The sequence below is a fragment of the Poecile atricapillus genome, chromosome 7, assembly GCF_030490865.1.
Source record: "Poecile atricapillus isolate bPoeAtr1 chromosome 7, bPoeAtr1.hap1, whole genome shotgun sequence".
Classification (NCBI taxonomy): Eukaryota; Metazoa; Chordata; class Aves; order Passeriformes; family Paridae; genus Poecile; species Poecile atricapillus.
This window is the reverse complement of record NC_081255.1, coordinates 6,891,840-6,914,536: the sequence shown is the minus strand read 5'-3', so window position 1 is coordinate 6,914,536 and position 22,697 is coordinate 6,891,840.

The following is a 22,697-nucleotide window of genomic DNA, read 5'->3' as shown; positions in this document are numbered from 1 at the left end:
TGGCAGCAGGACATGTCACCTCCTGTGGCCACTGCTGTCAGCTGGACTGCCTCTGGGAGGGAGGATGTTGGCAAGCCAAGTGGCCTTTCAAAGCAGGCTGGAATTTAAAAGGGTCCATGAGGCCCCTGTTCCTGCCCTGACCTCTCAGTGTTTTGGGAGGAGTTCACTTTCAGTCTAGAAACATCTGTTGCTTTTTCTTCTTCTGCCAGCACCATTAAATGTCGAGTTGAAGTGAAACACAATACATCACCTTCCTCGTGGGCTGCCATTCAGCCACGAGTAACAGAGATTAGCCTTCAATCACACGAGGGCTGGAGCTGAAGGAAACCTTCCCGAGGACACGCTGGAGAAACATTTTCATTAGCAGAGGAGAACATGACGGAGATGAAGTGGCCCTTCACCTCGGCTGCCAGACCTCTCGCCTGCCTGGTGTTAACAGGAATGCTAACCAAGGAGCTGGGGCCAGCTGCAGTGCTCTGAGTGCTGTCTGCATCCAGATGTGAGGAACAGCTGTGGCACAGCAAAGCAGCGCTTTTATACTCTGGTGGGGGTGGTCTTGGTTTTCCTTCTACCTGTGAGCTCTCACTGCTAGAAGTAAACTCTCAGCTGAGGGGAGAAAACGTGTGCTAGGGCACGTTCCTGAGTGGGTACCCTGGCATGGGCCAGGAAAACAATGTCCTTGGGTGATAATGTCCATGGGACCAGGAGGTGTCACAGCCTCTGCCTCCTGTATACATTTTGCAAATTTAACAGGACTGCCTCGATGGTAGTAGAGGCTTTCTCTGCTCCATGGAAAGCTGTTCCACAGCTCTTTGCTCTTACTCTACATCTCCCCAAGGCAGTTGAGGTGCCCAGGATTCACTTCTGCTATTGATGTTGACGAAACACCCCCTGGACCCCAGCTGGGTGCCTGGCACAGACCTGTCTGTCCCAGTTACTGGGAATTAACCAACAGGATCCCTGCAGCTCTGTCTGCCGTCCCCCACCACCTCACCTCCCCGGGGCTGGCGTGCTCCTGACAAAGGCAGGCTCCATCTCTTTCACTCACAGCTGAAGGATGCCTTGCCTGCTCCTATCTTGCAGGTTGGAGGGAAATCATTTTAATTTGTGTGGCACATTCCTTTGGGCGTAAGTTGAGGGAAGAGAAGAAAAAAAAAAAAAATCCAAAAGAAGCTCTGGCCATTGTGGGTATTTTTAGTTGTTTGCAAAGGACCATTAATATATCTTTCTCATTTTTTTTCAGCTAGGGAGTTGGTTTGGAACATCAGAACAAATGGCTGCTGGTTTTGATGCATTCTCATGTTAAGTTACCTCTCATGTCGCCCTCCTCCATTTCAGAACTGAGAGCAGCCAAAATGAGAGGAAAACATGGCTCCTGAGCAATTTTTCCCCCTATGATGCCTTCACCTTTCTTGTATTCCCTTTTCTCCTACGATCTCAGCTGGCTGAGATTCACTGCCAGCCTATTGAAAGGAAAGGCACGTGCTGGCTTGTGGAGGGAGAGAGACCTGAGACAGGATAAATCTGTATGCAATGAGAATGGGGGGAAGCAAGTCAGCTGCTCTGACACTTTTATTATGGAGCCAGGCTGCTTGGGGATGAATCTTTCTTGAAACGTGTTGCTGGATGACATTTCTGCCAGGTCTCAGCAGTAACCTTCACCAAGCCTTGCTGCCCAGCCCTGTGCTTGCCTTTTCCTGGGACAAAGAGAATGAATATCCACTGGAAATGCCACAGGCAGCAGGGATCAATGGGGTTTAATGCCCCTCCAGTGAGTCTGAAGGCACCTGGACTTTCTCACCAGAAGCTCTTCAGGCTTTGGTGACTTCAGCTTATTGCTGCATGTGTTGTTTTGCAAAGGAGGTGTGGGCTCCTACATCTGTTTCTCACTTCAGAATCAAAGATGATGCGGCAGAGACCAAAATGAAATTCTCCTCGGAGTTGTCCAGAAGGATGGAAAACTGCAAGGAAATATTATTCCATGGCTCTGGAAAAGGAATATCTACTTGTTTAGTAACCTGGTAGTGAGGTGCTGGCTCTGCTCCATGCAGAGGCTGGAAGCCATGAGAGATTGGGGGTTACAAAGAGGGCTGGGCAGAGTTTGCTGCCCTCTCGGCTCCTTTCCTGTATCACTGTCAATTTAGATTTCACATCAAGAGGGTGATGTTATGGCTGGCGGTGACAACAGCAGAATGTCACTGGCAGAGGTGAAGTCTTTCCCTCCGTGAGGGTAATTCTTCCTTCCCTTTCCCCTTCCCCATGGCTTGCACTGGGACCCTCTGGCTCCTGGTGCTGAGCAGGGCAGGCAGGCATGCTGCTCAGGGGGGACAGCATCTACTGTGCTGAGCTTCCTGCTGTCTGGGTGAGTGGCTCTGTGTCACTGATGCCTCTTGGCTGCATGGTGACCTGGGACAGAGGGAAACCCCTTGTCACTGCCTGAAACAAACTGGGGCCATTGGAAGCTGCTGTCATGGCAGCGTTGCACAGAGTGGTCCTCTGCCATGCTGGCAGGCTTGTTCCAGCAGGAGATCTGCCAGGGATGTTCCTCCAGGGCCCTGGGGGGCCCTGTGCTCCTTAGGGCCAGGCCTAAGCTAGGTCCAGGTCTGAGGGGCAGACTTATATGTTAATGGCTCATGCTCTCTGCAGGCTGTCTCTCATCTCCTCTGAGCAGGAGCTGATCTTGTAGAAAGGTGCCTGTGCTCACCTGCTCCAGCAGCCCCTCTACCAGCATCTGTCCCCAGGGGCCTGTTCAGCAAAGCCTTGGTGTTGTTCTGGGTCTAGTTTTCATTTTTCACCTGGTTATGGAGAAGAGGATGAAGAGACCTGCTGCCACTAGGCCACAGCAGAAAACAGAGGAAGGGGACTGGCCTTTTAGTGTGCTTAAAGATCCAAAAATTTAATCTGATTCTGCTTTTCTCTCAGCCCTGAGCCTGTTGTATCTTTTCCAGCTGTTGCCTGAAACTTTTTTTTGTTTTGCTGTTTTTTTCTTGTTCCCTTTTTACCCTCACTTTATGAAAAATGGCTTTCCCATCTGCATCTGTCAGGAGTCTGCCTGAGCTGGGTGTACGGCTCAGTGAATATACAAATGTGCGGTTGGGTCGTGGCCCCCCTGATAGGCCGGAGATGGATTCCAAACATGCAGGGAGAAGGGCTTCTGCTGCCTCTCATGGTTGTTTTTCTTATCCCAAGGAGGTGTGAGAATCGCCTTTGGGAGCAGCGCTTCCTTCTGCTCCTGCTCTGCCTTACCAAGGATCAGTTCTCTCTCATCCATCATCAGGTGAGTCCTCCTTGCTCCCGCATCTCAGCTGCTGATGGGAATGCTGGGGAAAGGGAAAACTTTTTAACCCTGCTCTTTACTACTGTTCTTTTCCCTCTGCCTTTTGCATCCCACCTCTTAGGCCCATGACAATGCATTTGGCAGGCTGGGGCTTGAGGACACTTGCTGGTCCAGGTACTTTTAAAGTGAGTTGAGGATGAGGTAGAGGGAAGGGCATTGTTTTGTAGAATCATAGAATATCCTGAGTTGGAATCCACAAGGATCATGGAGTGTCACTCCTGTCCCTGCACAGGACACCCCAACAATCCCATGAGAGTATTGTCCAACCACTCCTTGAGCTCTGGCTGGCTTGTGGCTACAACCACTGCTCTGGGGAGCCTGTTCCAGTGCCCAGTCACCCTCTGAGTGAAATATGTTTTCCTAATACCCACCCTAATACTCCCCTGACACAGCTTCATGCTGTTCCTTTGGATCCTGTTGCTGGTCACCAGTTTGACCTAAGCCCTTTAAGGGGCTTTAAATGCAGTTTTGGAATTTTTCAGCAGTTGTGCATGACTCCACATAAGATGCCCTGAGAGCACCCAAATGCTCCTGCAGATTTCAGCCCTGCTGTGTCCCCTTTCCATGCTGCAGGTGACCAGCACTGTGGGGCTCTGTGAGGAGGAGTTCACCATCTATGCTGTGGAAGTGCAGGGTCACTCAGGTGCCCAAAGGGAGTTGACAGCCTGCCGTGACACCCACGATTTGCTAAGCTGCTCCTGCCTCTTGGCTTTCTGCAGGCTGGTACGTGAGCTGCTTCCCTCACCACTAGGTACAGAGAAGCTTACATCAAGGTGGGCTCAGAGGAGCAGGCAGGCAGAAAATGAAATAACTCTAATAACATCCACGCTCTTGCCACAGTTACCTGGTCAAGGAGGGGAGGTTTCTGGGAGGGCAGACCCCCACTTTGGCAGGAAGAGAGAGCAGGCAGCTTGAGCTGAGCTCATTTTTCAACAAGCAGATGGATGTTCAGTGGGGACCCACGAAAACCCTCTCAGTCCAGGCTGCAAGCCCTCCAAACCAAAGTGGTGTGCTGACATGGAAAGAAACATCGCACCATTGATGCTCGAGCCTGAATTACTTCTTCCATTCGATTCAGGACAGGCAACAGCCTCCTCCTGCCACCAGCTCCCATGAGCAGCCAGCTGCACGCCTGCAACCAGGCAAGGAGGGATCTGGAGCTGTGGAGCCACGAGGAAGGCGAGGGATGGCAGATTCCTCCGGCATTTCCACCCCGCGGGGCTCTTGGCGAGCGAGCACTCGTGTGCTTTGAAAGCTCTTAGTGCTCCTGCAGGTGGGAGCCAATTTGTCTGCTTTCCTGCCCAGGTGCCATCTGTTTGTAGGATTGCCTGTGCGGTGGATGAGCACGGCGGGGATGGCGAAGGGAAAAGGGCTGCTGGGGTGGGAGAGATGAGCCTAAAACTTTCCTTGGGTATCTTCAGCACTTCTGGCTGCCGTTGTTCCTTCTCCTCTGCACCGCGGCAGGGAAATCACAGCCTGTCATTTGCTGTTCCTGGAGCGTGATGGGGAGCTGAGGCACCGCTTAATAGCGAACCATCATTTTAATGCTAATTTCCTACCATTAGCTCAGGCTGGGGGAGGCTCAGCCTGGGTGGAGGGAAGCCATTAACAGATGGAGAAAGGGGGGATGTGTGGGGATTTGTTCTGCACCCCCAGAAGGGATTTCCAAAGGGCAGATGACTAACTACAACTGGGGAAATTGGTAGGAGGCAGTGGGGTCAGTCTGTGGTGGATGTGTGGGAGGGAGGAAGAGCAATGGTTTGTTCCAAATCATCTTCCTATAGGGATTTCTTGAGTGCTTCAGACTTTGGCTTGAATTTGGTGTTTGCTGCTTGTTGCCAGCCCCCTGTGCCCTGTGACCCAAGGGATGCTCAGAGCGCTGGCAGGGCTGCAGCTGGTGGCATCGTTGTCCTTCCAACAAAGGAGACAAGCAGGGCTGGGCTTAGCCTGGACATTCATGTTGGGTGATGGGCTTCAAAGCAAGTCTGAAGCTGTTCTTGAGATACCCAAGAGCTAATAAAAAGAAACCTGCCCTTTTGCCACGGGAACAAGGTCAGCTGTCCCAAGGTGCAGAGCTGGCAGGAGAACCCAGGGACTCAGTTTGGAGTCATGAAGGACACTCAACCATTTCCCTGCCCTTTCCAGAGGTGGTAGTCCCCACATCCAGCCTCTTGGTCAGTCTCTCCTAGCCATGCTGGCAAAGTGGAAGAGCCTGGGCTGGTGTAGGTGCCTGGAGCTCTGGGGAACTTTAAAGAAAGATGACTGGCTGCAGGACTCTAAGGCCTGTTTGGGACTGTTTGGGCAGCAGTCAGAGAGGTTCCTCTATTATTTTTAGACCAGCATGGAAACATTGGGACTAAAGTAATGTGAGCTCAGATGCTGTGTCTGTCTGGAAAGAAACTGGTTGTCTACTAATGAGGAATAGCACTGTTTGAAGTCAAGGGCCCAGCTGTGTCCTGTCTGTGCTGTGACCCCTCTCCTGAGCTCATCTAGACTGCTGGCTTCATCATTTCATATGGAAGCCTATGTGGAATTTTTTAAAACTCTTTTGTCATCTGGCAGAGAAGCAGTGGAAGGACAAAAGCAGCCACAATAAACCAGGAACTGGTTAAATGGCAAAGGGATTGCAAGCCAAGAAGGGACCAACCTGCCAGGAGGACAATAGCACAGGGCTACATTAGTAGAGTGCCAGCTATCAGATCCATCTCGATGTAGAGCATGACTCACTGTTTTTAAAGGAGCTATTTCCATCTTAGAAAATGGCTCCTATATTTTATAAAGGATCTTCCCAGCTTTGGTTGAGGAGAGCAAAGAAAAAGTGAAGGGATACTTTTTCCTAGTCGAGGCGAATCAAACTTTCCTTCAAGTAGCTGAGCAAGGAAATCAGCGCCTTATGTGCTCCCAAGAATACAACACAGTAGTTTTGGGGGTAGAAAAGAAGTTGGAATAAAACAGCATTGCTTTCCCCAGTTCAGCACTCTGAATAATGAGCCTGCAAAGCGGAGGGAGAGCTCCCGAGAGGCGCCTGCGTACAGGAGATGGACACAACAAGTGTCTCAGATGGGTCGGTATCTGAAGCGATCTCTCTCTAATTTTCTACATCAGTGAGAGCACAGCACGGCACCATCAATCATAGTCAACCTCCCCTCAGAAAGCCACCTCCTACCTCGCTGTGCTGTGGTGTCCCCCTGTGCTCCTGCCTGTGCTGGGGACCGCAGGTGTCCCGGGCAGCAGCACTGCAGGCACTGTCCCTCCCAGGGGGCTCTCATTCGTTGTGTTTGAGCCTGCTCGTGCTTCTGCCTGTCTCCTTCCTCAACCCCTGGCACCTGCTCCTTGCCATCACTTCATTTCCAGATGCATCTTCCCCTCCTGGAGTCAGAAAAGGCCAAATGTTCCCTTTATCCTCGATGAGGAGAAGGTGTGGGGCTGCCTTACTTGGAATAAAGCCACTGTGTGCTGCCTGGGGGAGGCCTGAGGGTGGGCTTGGTGCTTGTTCTGCTCATCTGAGGATGGGGAGGTTGGGCTTTGCAGTTCCCATGGAGCCATCAGGGCCTGTTCCGGGGTTTGCTCAGGTCCAGCTCCTTTTCCCCAGCTCAGGGCATGGAGCAGCTTTCATGCTGTGCTTGTGATGCAATGCAGCAGCTCTTGGTCCCTCAGCTCTCTTTTTGTGGAGCCCCCTGCTCCTTCCTGGCCTGCCTGTGCTTCTACCAGACCCAGGGGCACTGCTTTGGCAGGAGCACTGGTGGTGAGTCTTCTCCTGGCCAGGCACACTCCTAGGCTGGCCAGAAGGCAGGTGGGACACAGATCTGTGCCTGTGGCTGTTTCTTCTACTGCAGCACGGACATAGCTGGTGGGTTTGCTGCCTCTTGCTTCTTCATCTCTCTCATGTGCTAAATTGGGTTCTCTTCCTCAGTTGTGGTGGCTCTTGGACCTACCAAAACCTGGCTGACTTGTTCCTGGTATCATGACACAGAAGTTGTTTGCAGCTCCATATCTGACTCCGTGGGCTCAAGCTCCAGCTAGAAAACCAAGGACTAAACTGCTTTCTTGAGCACAGCCTCGGAGAGAAGCATTTTCAGAAGAAACTCTTGCAATTGCCACCTCCCTCTCAGCCTCTTCACTGGTTTCTGAGAGCTGCTGAGCATCCTTGACCTCTCTCTCAGGCATGGTTCCCTGCATGTATCAGCCCTGCTCCGGTGTTGTGGAGCTGTTGCTGGCGTCTGTAATAGCTGCGTTGTTTACTTCCCAAGTGCCTGGCCTTTCTGTAATGAGCTGTAATTCATCCTGCTTTATACAGGCTCGGATACACCTGGAGCAAGGAGGGTGTGCCATTAAACCACCTTCTAGGCTGCTATGTGGACCCTGGATTGCTGATCCAACAGGGAGGGACAAGGGGGATCAGGTGGAAATGGGGAATAATTACCTTGCAGGGCAAAGGGGGCTGGCTGGGTTGGAAACTGCTGGGAGCTGACATGCAGGTGCAGATGGATGGTTACGGCAGGTAGGGCAGAGGGATGAAAGATGCCTTTTTAAAGCATCTGCCTCCCTCTCTTCCTCTGCTTTATAACCTGTTTTTATAGAGACTGCATGAGGAACACATTTTATTTTATTAGCAGCTTGGGAGTGGAGAGTAATAAAGATTAATTTTTTTAAATAATTCTTTGCATTATCTTTTAATTTCCTGTGGCAGGGTTTGACTTTTAAATCTGCAAATGGACTTAACTGCTAATGTGCTCATCAGTTCAGAAGTGGCAGCCAAAGGAGCTGTGGGACTCGGTGAAGGTGGGAGAGGCCCCAGTGTTGAGCCTGGAGTCCCAGGAAAAGCTATTCCACAATGTTCCCTGGCTAAAAGGACCCATTGAGGTCCACAGCTGTATCTCCATCCCAGCAAACTTGGAGAGATCTAATCCATACTGCAGCTCATGGTGCCCATTCTGCTTCCTTCCACTGATGGCAGTGATGGCTCATCCCTCCTCCCAGGAAGAGGAGGGAGGGAAGCCTGATGTCCCTGCTGTGCTGCTGTGGGTGGTAGGTCCTTGCTGGCCTTTCACATGCCCTGTGAGTGTACCAAGGTGGCCCTGGAGCTGGGGAGAAGTGATGCCTAGCATGCAGATATCCCAGCCCCAGCTTACTTTGACCTATGACTACCTTCTCAGAGCTTGTTCTTCATCTAACAGCCCTTTTGGCTGAGTTTGCTCTGACTTTCTGATCTCCCTGTAGACGACATGGTGGAGGCAGAGAGCAGCTTTATGGAGAACCAGCCAGGGTGGAGAGGAGCACTCTGGCTTGCACAGATATGAAAGCAGCTGCAGCTCAAGTGCCTGGTGTGGGCTTTGGGAAGGCAGAAGGGGAAGCCCAGTGAAGAGGGGAGCACAGCTGGAGCATCAATTGAGCCCTGAAAAGGCTTTTAACTGGATTATATTGCTGCTGTGTTGGAACCAGGACCAGGATGAGGGGTTTTGGAGATGCCTGGGGATGGGGAAGAGCCAAGTCCTGCATGGGGAGCGCTGTGACCCAGACTGCTCCTGGCTCCCTCTGCCAGATGCCATCTGGAGCGAGCTCTGTGCATGCCTGGGTGTCTGTGTGCCTTGGCAGCCCTGATGGCCAGCTCTGTGCTCCCCCTCCTCCCAGAGCTTCTCTGCACGCCTGGAGGAGTGATGCAGGCTAGCTCCAGACTCAGTCTGGCCTCACTGCTGCTCCCACAGCTCCCCTTGCTCCTGGGGTGAGGAGGAACCCCCCTCAGACCATCCCCAGCTCAGTCCCCCCTTGCCTGTGTTTGTTGGCGTTTGGCTGGGCAGAGCTGTCCCGGATGAGGTCTGGGTTTGGGGGCACCCTGCAGGGGATGTGGAAAGTCTGCCTTTGGATCTGTGCGACTGCCTGGCACCAGGAATCCTGCCTGCAGCAATGAATGTGGTTTGGGTTCTGGTTTTGTACTTTGGCAGCAGGCTGAGCTCTCATCCTGCTGGCCGGGATTCATCCAGCTGGATCCTCTGGGTGTCCGAGGGAATGCCAAAAAGCTTTGGTGCCTGTGGCTGCTGCATGTTTTGGGTGGGAAAACTCATTCCTCAGCCTTTTGTTTGAATTCTCAATTTATTCAAGGCTTGGACAAAAAAAGGGACCCTGCCCTCTGCCAGCAGAAGATGACAGAAGTGCTCCTGATCTCAGGAGGGAAACTGAGGCTCAAAGAGCCTGTGCCATTGGCACCTGAGTCACACATGCATCCATCCCTCTGTGTACATCTGCCAACTCCTATGTCCCAATGTACTCTGAATTACGACAACTTTGAGTTGTGTTTTTCAGCCAAAAAAAGCATCATTTGTTAAATTTTCCAGGAAAAGTGGGAAGGCAGTTCCTGACTGTCAATATCTGTCCAAGAGCAGAAGCCTCTCCTGTTGTGGTGGGTTCTTATTGTTTTACCTTGTGAATTCACAGAGAGAAAAATGGAAATAAAAAGCATCAGGGAGAGAGCTGTTAAAAAGCTTAAAGCTGTCACAAAGCATTGGTTAGTTTATGTGCAGTGAAGTATACAAACAAGTTTTCAGCTTGTTGGTTGGAGCCAAGGAGCGGAGGTTTTTTGTGTGATAAATATGTTTTATAGGTCTTTTATGGGATTTTTTAAAATGCCTGTCCCAATAAATTATTTACCAGGGTAATAAAAGATCAAGGAAATTGTTTCAACCATATCACTGAGCATCTAAATCCCAAACTTTTACTGGGGTGGAAGGACCCTCTGAATTCCTGTGTCCTTAAGAAAGATGGTCCAGGTGTGCTGTTTGTCTGTGGTGTCCTTCTGGAGGCCATGTCCCCAGCCTCTCTCATGCTCTGTGTATATCCAGGAGGTCCCAGAGGCTTGACACTGGTTTTCCACCCCCTCATTATCTTCTCCTGGGGATGGATAGCATTTCCTTCCACCACTGGCTGCAAATCTCTTGGTAGTCTCAGACTTTTTATTTAGGTTTCCAAGAGATCTCAGAAGCTTAATGGTCCTTGCTGAAATGAAGTGGGAGTTAGGAATCACTTAGAAAGCAGGGGAGGGCTTAGAGAACATCTGTAACCCCTGTGGGATGGGCTGGGAGGGCAGCCATGCCATCCTGCAGGGAGCAGGGACCTTTTCCCATCCCAGGTGTCCGGGTTTGTTCCTCCTTGCTTGGCATCAGCCTCTGCACGCAGGAAGGGCCAAGTTCTGCTGGCAGACAAGCCCAAAATAGCCTCGGTGCAGGAGAAATAAAAATTAATGGTGTTTCAGCCACAAAGTCTACACATAGATCTTTTTTTGGGCATTAAAGCAGGCTTTTAGATATCCAGTCACTCTCCCTCCCTGCTCCTCCCTAGGGGAAGGAGGGGGCTGGGGGTCCCATCAAAGGTCCCACTTCAGGACAGGGCAAACCCTTTGGCTGCATCCCAGACTTTCTATAGTAAGTGGGATTAGGTGTAACCCCCAGAAGGGTTTAAAAGACATCCAGTTCTTAATGCATTGGCTTTTGTGAGGACTCTGGTCAGGAAAGGTGCAGCCCAGTGTGATAAGCCAACCATAAATAAATTTAGATGGGATTTTAAAAGCAATATCTGATGCTTGAAAGAGATCCTTCTAGAGTGGCCTTCAAAAGGGCTGGTGGGTGGGAAGAGACAGCCACTGTTTCAAGATAGCTCTCAATATTCATGGGAAGGATTATTCATTCAAGAGCCTTTCCAGAGGGGAGAGTCCTTGGGTATCTGGTGTGCTGAAGCGAGACTGGATTGATCTTTGTTTGTGCTGTCTTTGCCGTATGTTAATCCCTCACTTCAGGGGGTCTGCTGTCCTCTGCAGAGTCCAGGGAGGAATCCTCATCTCCCTTGGTGCCTAATTTGGCTCCTGGGTTTGGTGGTGGTCCTGTCTCTCTCTGAGGTGGCAGAGAGTGGCCACAGCTGGAACTCAGCTGGGGACAGGGAGCAATTTCCCCAGTCAGCCAACAGGGAACACAGGGCTTTGTTTGGCTTCCTTCTGGTGCCTGGAGGCTTCCACAGATCTTACAGTTTTCTGAAATAATTCCTCTGCTATTACAGGGCCCTAGGAAATTCACAGAGCTCTTTATCTTTGTTGAATTCTTCCCATGCCACGTTATACTGATGGCTTCTGGACTTCCCATGGACTTGTCTGACAGATTGGGGTATGGCCATTTCTCCAGGTCTGACTGATGTGCTGGGATGGAAGTCCTGGGCAGCTGCTGGATATCCTGGTCTGCCCTTCTGTGCTGCCCTAAGCCTGGAGTGAGGACAGGCAGTAAAAAGGGGCTCATTCCTCTCGTGGGAATTGGGCCAGCAGAAATAGCCCTGTAGCATCTATTCCCTGGGCTGGTGGCTGCCAAAGTTTTGAGGGGTGTTGGCTTCATGCCAGAGTGTGCAGTGCTGGTGCCCACTTCTGTAAGCTGGGCTGAGGGCTCCAAGCCCATGAGCCATTAAAGCTTTAGCCTGAGAAAAAGTCAGCTCTGTGTGTTGGTAATGTTTGCTGGGGTCAAGGCCCTGTGGTTTGGCTTTTAGGCTGGCAGCTGGGGACCAGGTTTTGGAGCAGGCTTCACATCACAGGGAGCAGAGGCTGGAACACTGTCTGATGTTTGGCTTTAAAGAGGAAAAAAGGACACATCTCCCCACATCCCTGTTGTTAATTATAAACACAGCCTGCTAGTTAGGGAACTGATGCCATAAATTTCAATGAGGGTTGTGCCGGCACGGGGCGGATATAAGAGACCCGGATGGTGTGTTTAGGCCAGGCTTAGCATCTCCTCCTGCTCACTCCAGACTATGCAGCATGACTCCGCTGACTTCGGTGGCATTTCCTCCTGGCTCCCCTCCTCGTGATGGGAATTGGACTGCACATAATTGAAAAGGATGGGGCGTCTGCCAGCAGACTGTGAGCCACATTCCCCTTGGCAGCTTGAGCTCGCTGGTCGAGGACAGGGGAGACAGGCTGGGGCAGACACCTGCGTTGGGGGGAGGCGATCAGCATCGCGGGGATCCCAAATCCATCTCCATCCGAAGCTCTCCTGATGTGGCTTCCCGTTGTGAAAGGATTGCCCGTGCCCGGAGGCGGGCTGATATCTCCAGCTGCTGGTGCGTGAGCAGTAATTTTCTCTCATTCGTGATCTCCCCTGCGATGGCACCAGGATAGACACGTGAACTGCTCCTCTGAGCAGCTTTCTGAACCAAGGACTTGAACTTGAAAAGCTTCTTCTGATCCGTCCGGCTGCCTCTGACCCCGGGCTTCGCAGCACCGCATCTCCCTGCCCGAGCATCAGTCGAGAGCAGCCGAGGGAGGCAAAAGGCTCCTGGGGTTTGCGTGGTCCTGAACATTAACGAGAGTTCATCACACGCAGACGGTGCAGGGGCTTTGGTGTAAGGCCAGTGATCAAGATGCGAGGGCGTTGTAAATCAGCACCTACAAAGATGCGGGAACAAAGCGGGGCAGGATCTGCATTTCAAAGCGCGTTGTTTCTGTAGCACTGGAGCTGACGTGCTCCTGCTGCCAAGGCAGAGACCAAGCTGCTTGAACTGCAGGACTGGGGAGCCTGCAAGCGCCAGCTCCACGCTCAGGGCACTGTTAAAGAAAGGTTTGTGACCCCACACGAATTGCACGGTGAGGTGATGCCAGCTGGGCACGGTGCTGTCTAACATGGGCTGCAGCAGAGGAAGATGTCTTGGAACTGTGTTTTGCTTTCAAATGGATGTGGTGCCTCATTTGGCTACTAATGACAGAAGCATCCCTACCACAGAGTCACAGAATCACAGAATATCCTGAGTTGGAAGGGACCCGTAAGGATCATTGAGTCCAACTCCTGGCTCTGCACAGGACAACCCAAGTGGAGGCTGGCCACACCAGAAATAGGAGATTCTCTTAGAGAGAGCCAGTTCCTGCCTCACAAGCCTTTGGTCCAGGCAGGAGAGACAGCCATGGGAGCAGGAAGTGAAATAAAATCCAGTGGTGATGAAATGATTTGATTTTGTATTCCAGTTATAGAAGGGATTGAGTCAGGAATGACAGCCAGAGCCTGGCCATGATTGCTGGACACAATCTCCTTCACCACAAATGGCTTTTTTTTTTTTTTTTTTTTTTTTTCCAAGGGGGGTGTTTTTGGCTGTGAATTGTTTCATTTCTGTTAGTATTTTCTGAAAGGGGAAATTCTAAGGAGTGGGAGGTTTTGGGCAGCATGGCACCATTTTCATTTGTCTGTGCTGGCCAGCTCGGTGGGAGATGGAGCATCTCTTCCACAGCACATCTGGCTGCTGTCCTGCTCCCAGGGCAGTTGCTTCCCTAGGGGAAGAGGGAGAACCATCAAATCCCAATTTCTGAGTGATTCCAGCCTGTCCTGCCTGGATTATGGCTGTGACAGGACATCAAAGTCTCCAGGTGATGGGTGAGCAGACCTGCACATTCCTTGGTGGCCCTGCTGCTGCCCAGACCCTCCGAGTCCAGACCAGCAGCAGGATCCTGATGCTTGGCTTGTGTTGGAGCCTCACGTGCCTCAGAGGCGCTGGAGTAAGGAGCAATTAGAGGGAGAGATGCTTCTTCTAGGAAACAAAATTAAATAGAGCAAAGTAATGGCTGCACATAGCAAGTAAGGCAGTTCAGTGTGTTCCCCCATCACCAAGCTGAGTGGGGAACAAGATAGTTTTATGAATAAAACTGTTCTGAGTGTGTCCAGGTCAGGCATCTGTCTGGGTCACACTGTGCACTTACATCTCAGAGGGCACCGTCAGGGGAGAAAAAAAACAAACAACCAAACCAAAAAGAAAAAGAAAGAAGAAAAATGCCATCTGTGCCACTCAAAACCCCTCAGTTCACTTGGGCTGAGGTCCAGAAAAGCACTTAGGCTTGTGTGAATGCTTCTCCAGGCAGCAGTGTGCAGTGTCCCTGCCTGGGGCAGGGCAGCAAGGCCTGGCCTTGGGGTTTGGGAGCCAGGGAGCCACTGCCTCTCAGCAGCCTCATGAGATGCTCAGCAAGGTAACCCCTCTTGGTCCTTCCTGACCTGCTTGTGGCTGAGCCTGGCCTGGGAAGTTACATTTTTATTTTATTTTATTTTATTTTATTTTATTTTATTTTATTTTATTTTATTTTATTTTATTTTATTTTATTTTATTTTATTTTATTTTATTTTATATTTTATTTTATATTTTATTTTATTTTATTTTATTTTATTTTATTTTGTTTTATTTTATATTTTATTTTATTTTATTTTATTTTATTTTATATTGTATTTTATATTTTATTTTATTTTATTTTATTTGTTTTATTTTGTTTTGTTTTGTTTTGTTTATTTTATTTTATTTTATTTTATATTTTATTTTATTTTATATTTTATTTTATTTTATTTGTTTTATTTTGTTTTATATTTTATTTTATTTTATTTGTTTTATTTTGTTTTATTTTATTTTATTTTATTTTATTTTATTTTATTTTATTTTATTTTATTTTATTTTATTTTATTTTATTTTATTTTATTTTATTTTATTTTGTTGTGTTTTGTTTTGTTTTGTTTTATATTTTACTTTGCATGTACCTGTGAGGAGTGGACTCCTTCCTGGAAACTGGGACTCACTCCTTCCTACTGGGATGGCTGGAGGCCTGCAGGATATCAGGCAGGACATCCTTTATCAGACAAACAGGTACTTTGGGGTCTCTGGGATGCTGAAGCAAAGTCCTTTGGTCACAAGTCTGGCCTTAGGTCAGTCTCACTTTCAAGGCTGCATCTGGACAGTTTTGCTTTCTGATGATTTTGAGTGCAGTTGCCAGCACTGGTGTGTCTGTGGGACTTGCACGAGGCTTTCTGGGAGCAGCAGACCCTTTTCTTGGGGTTCCTGTCCAGAAACACCCATGTGTTTCCAGCAGGAGGGTGGGGAAGGCTCCTCCCGTGGCTCATTGAACTCATCCAGAGAGCAGAAGGATGACAAGAGGCCCCACAGCTGAGAGCAGAGCTGGCTCCAGCAAGGTTGCCACCATGGTAACAAGTGACAGGACAAAAGGAGATGTCTTCAAGTTGCTCCAGGGAAGGTTTAAATTGGATATTGGAAAAATATTTTTTCACTGAGAGAAAGGTTGAGCGTTGGAGCAGCGATGTGGTGAGTCATCATTCCTGGAAGTGTTCAAAAAATGGGTGGATGGGCACTTGGTGGCTTTGGCAGTGCTTAAAGTTCTTTCCCAACTTTAACAACTCCACGATTCTCTGGCTGCCAGGCTGCCCTGCTCTGCTGTGACAGGGCACGTGGCTGAAACTTGTGGATGCCCCCGTGGCAGCTGCCAGTGTGCAGGACACCACACCAGCAGCAATCACTTGTGCATTCGCTGTTCTACAAACCTTGGCCGGGTCGTTAGCGGAGGAAGGAAATAAAAAAGCCAGGGCTCCAAATGGATCCCAGAGGGATTCCCTGCAGCAATTAGCTTTATACTTGAAAACATATTTCCAGTCTTTACTGCCTGCTCTCTGTATTTGAAATAATTTTCTACCCAATAAACCTTAGTAGCCCCCAAACATAATTTTAGTGGTGCATTAATTAACAACAAGGTGACCCAGTGGTTCAAAGCTGAGCGAAACCTGATGCATCTCAAGGCAGTAAGGCAGCATTTCCAAGGAGCTCTCCAGGGCAGCACATGGAGGCAGGAGCTTTATATGGAATATTACCTAAGGCCTGGCTGGCCCCAGGGCAGTCTGGGCTCTCACATGCTGACAGGTACCTTCTGCTTAGGATAACCACACTGGAATTTGAGACTTGCAAAGCTGTTTTCTGTTTTTTTAATCCTTCATAAAAAATCATTTGGGTTATCTGTTAGGCTTAGGAAGGTCTCTAAACCTGAATAAACTCCTCACTTCCTGGCACCCTGTGGCTGGGTGTTTCAGGGCTTGGATATGAACAATAGATCCCTTGAGCTGTTGAGCAATCACCCGCCCTCCCTGTGATTTCCATCCCTGTGGGTGAGTGAATCAGCAGGACCAGCTGAAAATCCCCGGTGACTCCTTGCCCACTGCTCCCCTTGGCACTAATTCACAAGACTTGAGGTGCCTGGCTGGGTCTGGGGGTCCAAGTCACTGAGTCACAGCTGGTGAAGGCTCCTGGGCTGGAGAAGGCATCAAGTGGAGAGGGGATATGGATTCACCACAGCGTGTGGAGCTGGTGCAGCCTGAGCTGGACTCCTCTGAGCCCAGTTAAACCGATCCTGGGTCCCTCTGGGATCTGTTCCCATCAGATGAGGGGGCACCTTCAAGGAGGCTGGATGTGCAGATCTGGAGCCTGCTGTGGACAGGTGGAGACCGATGCAATGCCTTCAGCAGCTTTCAGCCCTCTGCCTGGGAGATGACAGCATCTGGCCAAGAGGATGGGGACCCTGCTGGCTGCCACCATAGTGGAGGCAAGCAGAGCAAGGATCCAGTGCCACCCAGCCTCTGAGCATGTAATCTCCTATTACCAGGAGCTGGGAGGGAACATTCCAGGCTGCTGCTGCCATCGGGGTTTGCAGCTGCCACAGGCTCATCCTGCTTTATCTGTTGCCACGTGAAATATCCCGTGTAAAGCTACACAAAGCTGCAAAGCTACCGTAATCCTTCCTAAAGCCAGCCTGCCCTTCCCTACAAATATTATATTAGATATGCTTATTAAACTCACTCAGCTGAAGTTTTACTTCCAGACGCTGGTGATAGTCTTGAAATGCCATTAAGGTGATAATTATATCATGTTGTACTTCATTCAGATTTTGGGAGGTAATTGTTCACACCTGCTGCCAGCTATTGAAGCGGTTGTAGATGAAAGTTGTGGCATAGTGAGTGGTGGGATTCCAGCTGGATAATGTGAGGGTGCCAGACTGGTCAGGGACCCTCCAGGCCACATGGGGTTCAATGTCTTGGGGTGACTGAGACAGCTGCTCTCGGGGCTTGGATGGTGGGTGGGAGGTTCCCTGTCCTGCCCTTGCACATCGGGATTGTCCCCATGCCTTGGAGATTGAAATGGTGCCATTTAATACCTTCATAAAGTTCCTGACATTCTGCTGGAAAACAGGGTGATGAACTTCATGATCAGAGGAGAGGAAATGGAAGGGAAGTCTTTGACATGAGGCTGTTGTGGCTCCTTCTTACTATCCATGGTGTTGTTGGACCTGGGTCCCTTTGGTTTGCCCAGGCTGTTAGAGGTAAGAGAGCCACAGATGTCCCTTTGCTCCTGGCTTCCCCACTCAAATAGAAGGTTGTATCAACTTCAGTTATTCCTGTGAATCTTACGTGGAGCTCATTCCCACCAATTCCACATAAATATTTGGGGGGTAAGAAGCTGCAGTTTGAAATTTAGCAAACGTGCAATAGGTGGTTACTTTGTGATTTAAGTGAACTCTGTTTATCCTGCAGTCAGCTGTAATCCCGCTGCCTGTCACTCATCCCACCCGCTCTGCCACAGCCCTGCTGAGATGACCTGTTTCTGGGTAAACCCTGGGAACCTGGAATGTATTTCCTCCTGGGTTAAAATTTGATTTAGCAGAGATGAAAATCTCCCCTCACTTTGCTGGTATCGAGTAAGAGCAGAGCACAACCTGACATCCTGGCCCAGTGGGATCTGCAAGGCTCAAGATTCCCAAGACCTGTTGAGGTGTCTCCTCAGGCTGCAGTCGCCCTTCCAGGGGAGAAATCTGTTCAGATTTTGCATGATATGGGATTCCTTTCAATGACTTTTCCAGTCCCAGCTGGAGCAGGAGGATCCTCTCCCTGCTTTGGCCTAGGGAGATACCAGGGAGGCCGCTGGGTAGCTCGGAGAAGGATCCAGGAAGGACGAGAAGCCAGGAGGGCTTATGGCTGTTGGAAAAGCACTTCATTCCTGTACTTGGCACTGCTGAGGCACCTCAAATCCTCTGTTCAGTTTTGTGTCCCTTGCTACAAGAAAGATTTTGAGGTGCTGGAATGTGTTCAGAGGAGGGCAACAGAACTGGACAAGGGCTTGGAGCACGATCCTTGTGGTTGAGGGAGCTGGGTGTGGTTACCCGGTTGAAAAGGAGGCTCAGGAGGCAGGGTGTTTCTCTCTACAGCTGCCTGAAAGGAATCACAAAGGTGTAGAGATAAACAGGCGGGTGTGGCGTGACCCTGGGCTTCAGCACTGGGCATCCCACCCTCTGCCTTATCTTCCCACTCCTCTCAACCTCCGGAACTGAAGCTCCTGGCAGACATGTGCCATCAGTCACGGGTGGGGAGGGTTAGCATGACACTGATGTAAATTTAAAGCCTTCTTTTGCTCTCTCTGCTAGCAGCCTTGTATTTTCAGGAAGAAAGAGAATGGGAAACAACTTTTTTAATGAAGCCGAGCATTTAAATTCTCTTTATACTTAGTCCTATCTGGAGCTCTTTACCCAAATGAAGCAGAAAGCATTTACAGCTGTATTTTCCATCACACCAACCAAGGAATATATTCATTTGCAGTAACATGGCACTCAATGAAGTGGAAAATAAGCTCCCAAAATTGAGCTATGAAACGGTTTCAATGAGTAGGAAAAGCCCGCTTGGACTCCACTGACCAGTCACTTTAGTTATGATAAAAATTAATTTGATTGAACTCTTGAGCTGTGGCAGAGGTGAGGTTGCCCCTGAGATCTCTCTGCTCAGGACTGGGTTTGGGTTTGGCTCCTCTGCCATAGCTCCCACCTCTCCTGCTCATGGCTTTGCTTGCCCAGGAGATCTCCAAGGGACGGCCATCGGTGGCACACGGATGCACAGCAGCCAACGTCCCACGTGTCCTCCTCCACACGGCTGCAGGAGGGGACAATGCCAGCCCCTGGCTGGTGGCAGCACTGCTGCCCGTGCCCACCATGGCCAGGCTGGGCATGTGGAGCTCTGAGCAGAGATGGAAATGGTTCCTCCTTCCTGGCTCCACAGCCCGTGGAGGACGTGAGCGGAGCGCTAAGCAGGGAGCGGCCGAACGCCAGCGGAGGGTCTGCTAATTGCTTGTGATGTCTCGTCCAACTCCATCGGCACGAGCAACAATTGCTACTGGAAATGCAATTAATAATTAAGCACTCAGTGCTGGCAGGTGTCAGCAGGAATCCGCTGGGCCTGGCATCCCCCGCCTCGACACCTCCCTCTGCCCGCGCGGGAGCAGGCGGCGCCAGGCGGGATGCAGCCCTGGATCGATGCTGGGGAGGATGCAGATCCGTGCCTTGAGGAAATAACTCGCTGGTGGAATTTCCCCAGCATGGAGGAGGGCTGCCTGCTGGATCAGGACCCAAGGCTGCCTGCCCGGCTGGGAGACCTGTGTGCAGTCCCATTGTCACTGCAGGGATGCTTCCCAGCGCAATCCATCTTCACCTAAGACGTTGTGTGGGCATTTTCTGGTTTTGCTGTACAGACAGAGTGATTTTGGGTGGAGATGACTGGCAGCACTTCTCTGCAGTGGCAGAGGCTGGGAGCATAACCCCAGAGATGGCACAGGGTGGCTGGGCTGCCACAGCTGGATGATGCTGCCCTGTCCCAGCCACAGAGGCAGCCGGGGAGGATGGCAAGGAGCAGAGATATCTTAGTCCTGGCTGAAAAAAGCAGCACCCTGATGGATTAAAATGTCTTCCTGAGATGCTGTTCCAGCTCAGCGCAGCCTCAGGACCCCCTGTGTCCCTGCTCACAGGCTCTGCCAGCGTCACTTTCACTTGCAGTGTTGGCTGCTGCTTGTGATTACTTACAGCCTTCTTCAAGCTGGCTTTTATTTTTAATTACATTTTGCCTCTGAAGATGGGCTGCTTTGCTGGTTCGTTATTTTCCTCTGCTTTTTTTTTTTCCTTTTTTTTTTTTTTTCCTTCTTTTTTCCTTTTTTTTTCCCTCGTTTTCCTTTTAAAGCCCCACAGACTTGAGGCTCCCTGAGAAATAGCTTCACCCTTTAGGAAAGTGCAGAGCCTTTTCCCTGAGTAACAAAATGTTGATTTGCTACCACAGGGCTGAGTGATGGTGATTCCCTTATTAAACTGCACTTAGAGGCAGCGGCTGTCAGGCAGGGATGGAGAGCTTCTCCGATAAGTTGGAGCTATTCATTATTAAATTATCTTCATTCACTTGAACATCTCATTTTCATTGAATTAGATGAAAAGTGCTCAAAGGCAGCTGCTGCAGCAGCTTGGAGGCTGCCAGGAGCAGCGTGCCAATGTCACTGCTGGCCTTTCCTCCCGCACCGGCCACATCTGACCCTCTCCCACAGATGGAAACCTCCTGGAGTTGCACCTGCTGATGGTCTGACCTTGGAGACCTGGATTCACCAGGTCTGAGAGCTGGAGCTAGTGGGGATTGACTCCACCAGGGAATAAGGCAGTGTGGCCCCAGCTGTCTGCCACCCTGGCAGCAGTGACCAGGGTGGGTGTCCCTGTTCACTGGGGGCCAGCATGACCTCTCAGGAGGGCCTGTCCCAGTGTTTTGAAGGGTGTGTGTTTTGCTGGGGGACTTTAGATGGATTTGGTTGAGTTACATAGGGCTTTACCCCTGCTGCTGCTGCCCCCTCCCCTCCTGGGACACCTCCCTCAGGGCAGCCACCCGGCATGGGGCTGGCTTCAGCCCTCCATCCAGACGAGCTGTTGTGTGTCCCGTGGCTGTTTCTGGGGGAGGATGCCATCTGGCTGCCTGATCTCTCCGCTTTCACCTTGGCATGAGGCACCTGGCACCCAGCCCCACGGCTCGGCACCGAACCAGGGGCTGCTGCCTGGGCCTGCCAGCCCACTGCTCTTCAAGGCGCTCTGTGGAGTCTAAGCTGCTTTAAGGCTGGCCCCAAGGAATGGGGGCTTTTGTCTCAAGGCAAAGGACCTTGGACATGGCACACCGTGCCCAGGCGTTATTCATCTCTGTGCCAGCTGTATGTAAAGTTGCATCTTTCCCTAGGAGAGCTCAGAATTGGGATATCTGGCTGCTGCTCAACCCCAAATGCCTTCGGAGCAGGCAGCACCCCTCTCTCCTGTGACAGTGTACCATCTCACCGGGCGCTGAAAACCCCTTTGCTCCACTGCCCTGGGTGTTGTCAAGTCCTTCTCACCTCCTGCCCACCACCATCATCTTCTGCCTGGCAAGGAACCGCTGGCCCCTTGGAGCAGCTCCTCAGCCGCTGCTTTTCCTCGCCAGCGAATCTCGCCCGAAGAAGCCGCTTTGATCAATGCACTTGGATTTCAGCCTTCAGCCTTGATCAAGGCAGGAGGAGGGACGGGAGGGAGCGAGTACTCGCAGGCTCTTTGGGGACGGTCTGGGAAGCGGAGCTGCTTCTCCAAGAACAGCCTGCTTCAAAGTAAGAGGCGGCACTGCCAGAATAAGAGTGAACCAGGCGGGCAGAGGAGGAGGAGGAGGAAGGCTGCTGGGTGCCAGAACTCCAGCTGGGATGGGGCAGGTTTGAGTCCAGCAGGGAATGGCGATGATGGCGTTGCTGTGAGGCTGGAGCAGCTTCTGGGAGAGGGCAGGACACCAGGTGCAGTGGAGGGGGGGAATCTATGCCTCCCCCTGCGCTTAATTCTGTACCAGACCTGTTTTTCTGTACTCATTAGCTTTTTCAAACTTCCCCAGCCCTGGGGACCTGGCACCAAGAAAGTTTTTAGAGCTGAAAAGGGGCAGCATTTTCTTCTTTGGGTCAGTGGTTTCCTCCCAGTATTTAAGTGGTGGGGATGGTGCTGCAGGTCGGGTGTTATGGACCCAAGGACAGCTCTGGGACAGGAGCAGGGGGACAGAGCAGACCTTCCTTGCCAGCACGGTCTGGCTGTTCCAGCTGTAAGGACTTTGTGGTGCATGAAGGGATGCATAAAGCACTGCTCAAGGTTTGACCAGATCAGAGCTTCTGGTTAATGGTAATTAATGGCCAGGTGGAGACCCCCTGGGGCTTTCTGGCTTTGTTTTGCCCATCAGTGCCAGGGAATTCTGTGTCAGCAGCTCTGGGAGGAATGGGATGTGCCTTTGTGGGTTGCATTACCTGGGAGAGGAGCAAAAACAGAGCAGAGATGCAAAACCTGGAGGTCCCCATGAGCAGCGAAAAGCTCTGGCCAGAGACCACCCTCTGATGCCAGCCTGCTGCAGGAATCCTCCTCCTCCTCTCTCCTGCTCCCTCTCCCTCTCTGCCCCTGCTGCCTTTCTCAGGTGCTCACACATGCACCTCTCGCTTTTCCTTTCTGCTGCAGATGGCAGGCAGGAAAACCAGCCAGCCAGATGTGTTTTTCATAGCTCCCAAACCAGGCATAACTAAACATTTACATTTATTACCAATTAGAGGGGAAACAGACTGTAGTTTTATGTAGTGTATGTGTCTGGATATATTTCAGTTTGTGACCTTACTACACCCCACCCCCAGCAACTAAATCTCTCTTGGTTATGGGAAAAACCCTGGAAAGCATTCGGATTCCATCCCAGCATCCATT